This window comes from Anopheles arabiensis (genome assembly GCF_016920715.1).
Source record: "Anopheles arabiensis isolate DONGOLA chromosome X unlocalized genomic scaffold, AaraD3 X_pericentromeric_contig0004, whole genome shotgun sequence".
NCBI lineage: Eukaryota > Metazoa > Arthropoda > Insecta > Diptera > Culicidae > Anopheles > Anopheles arabiensis.
In genome coordinates this window covers 117,501-120,000 of record NW_024412082.1, presented here as the reverse complement: position 1 = coordinate 120,000, position 2,500 = coordinate 117,501, and the positions used below count along the sequence as shown (strand labels likewise).

At 47.8% G+C, this 2,500-nt stretch overlaps 1 pseudogene; it reads left to right on the top strand.

Annotated features, from left to right (window-relative positions):
- LOC120907405 overlaps positions 1 to 2,500 on the top strand; it is a 9,143-nt pseudogene that overhangs the window by 2,970 nt on the left and 3,673 nt on the right.

The window sequence follows — 2,500 nt, the reverse complement described above, 5'->3', positions numbered from 1 at the left end:
TCTTAGGTAGCGCTCCAAGACTGTCGCCATACGATACGCTCTATGGCAAATGCAGGTGTGGGTGGGTTCAGCCCCACTTTGCTCCGGTTCGGCACTGAGCCCGTCGTCTCATAAGGGCGCGGGCCAACCTCGCGTGGAGCTCCCTGTTTCATAGCCACCCACGGAACCAAATAGGAGACTGCATAAACAGACGCGGATAGCGGGCCTGAGTTTGAGCCCAATAGAATGAGTAACACGAAAACTAAGAAGGTCAAAAGACCAAGGGGTTGACAAGAAAGATCCGGACCAAGCGTTCATGGATCTTCAAGATCGAATGGAGGCGATGCGTTTTGGGATAAGCAAACTCGATGATGAGTCTTCCCATTTTACGCTAGTTACGGTAATGATGGACTTCCTCGATGAGGTAATGTCCGAATTTCGAAGGTACAGAGCCGTAAATCGCATGCAGCAGGTCCTCGACCGTCAAACGCAAACGTCGTTTGACGGTAACGATGGATTCGGGCCGCAAACGCGAAAAGGCAGAAGACCAGTGGCTGATGACCAACAGCCTGGTCAAGTGGGTTGCAAAGATTGCAACAACAACAACAACAACCATCGAGGTTGACCCCTGTTAGGAAGCGGTGGAAAATATTCCAAGTCCGAGAAACGGACCGAATATTAATGAGGGTAGAATTAATAAGAGGAAGAAGAAGAAGAGCAAGAAGAAGCAGAATAAGCCCAGGAAGCGGCCTGAGGCTCTGCTGATATCGGACTGCACTTCCGAGGAGCTGGCGAAATTGCTCAAGGAAATGAAGCAGTCCGATGCTCTTAAATCGGTTGGAGAGACAATCTCTAAGGTCCGACGGGCCCAGAATGGAGGCATGTTGCTAGAACTTAAGCAGGGTAGTTCTGCTAGTGCAATTGCCCCAAAGGTTAAGGAAGCGGTGAAGGGCAAGGCGTCAGTGAGAACGCTAGCTCCTTCTAAAATGATTGAGATCATGCATCTCGATGAAATTACCACCCCAGAGGAGGTTGCGGAGTCTGTCAAAGCACAGCTCAACATCGAGATAGAAACAGATCGTATCAAAATGAAGAAAGGCCGCGCGGCCGGTACGCAGTGGGCACGGATCAACGTATCGCTGCCAGACTTTCAAAGCTTCTTGAATTTGGGAAAGCTGAAAGTTGGTTGGTCGATATGCCATATCCGCGAGGTTATGGAAGAGCAGAAATGCTATAAGTGTTGGAAGGTAGGCCATACGAGCTACCATTGTAGGGAACCAGACAGAAGTAATCTGTGCTGGAAATGCGGTTTGAGTGGACACAAGAAGCAAGCTTGTACCAACTCTGTCAAGTGTTTGGATTGCGGTACGAGGTCACAGAACCTTCACGCAACGGGCAGTTATATGTGTCCCCGTAGGCGAACGATTAGACCATAATGGTTAGGTTGCTACAACATAACCAGAATCATAGTTATGCTGCATTTCAGTTAATGTGGCAAACGATTAGGGAAGAATCTGCGGATATAGTGTTGATTGCAGATCCGTATCTGGCAACAACCAACGTCAAAGTGTTACGCAATGACGATAACACAGCAGCGGTAGTGGTTAACGCGGACTTACCAGTTAAGGTAGTCAGTAAGGCTCTGAAGGGTTTAATGATAGTTGACATAGGTGATATGCGAGTGGTTAGCGTTTACGCGCCACCTAGATTTAGTATGGAAGAGTTCCAGAACATGTTGGATAACACGGTAATGGCCGTAACCGGTATCCACAAATTCGTTATCGGGGGACTTCAACGCTTGGTCATCAAGTTGGAACAACCAACTTGGCGAGCGTGGAGAAACCCAGAAACGAAGAGGTGAGTTGGTTTTATCAACCTTTGCGCAGATTGACGCAATTTTATTGAACGACGGCAGCACCCCAACTTATGTTGGACCAGGGCGCACGTCAGTAGTTGATCTTACTTTTGCGAGCCGAACCGTAGCAAGATCATTTAAGTGGGAGGTGTTATCTAGCTATATGAACTCTGATCATCGTGCAATACGAATAGATCTTGAGACGCAAAGCGTGCGTAATCTGTCCCGACCCATAACGGGATGGAGCATCAAGTATTTTAGCAAAGATATATTTGAAGTTATGATGCAAGCCGCTTTTGAGACCGAGGTCACAACAAGCGAAGACTTAATGCGTATACTTGTCACGGCGTGTAATGCGACGATGACTAAACGTAAGAGGTACACTCTAACAAGAGTGCATTTTGGTGGACGTTAGAGATTGAGGCACTTCGCAAAGAGTGCAAACACCGCGATCGATTAGCGCAAAGAGCTTTTAATACTGATCTCTATTCTACTTTTAGGGACGAGTTCAAGGTGGCACGGAATGCCCTCAAGCGATTGATCAAGCATACCCGACAGAGGAAGTGGAAAGAGTTCCTGGGAACAGCGAACAACGCATCATTTGGTATAGTATATCATACGTTCAAGAAAGTGGCCGAGGGTTCGATTGGACCCCGAACCATGACA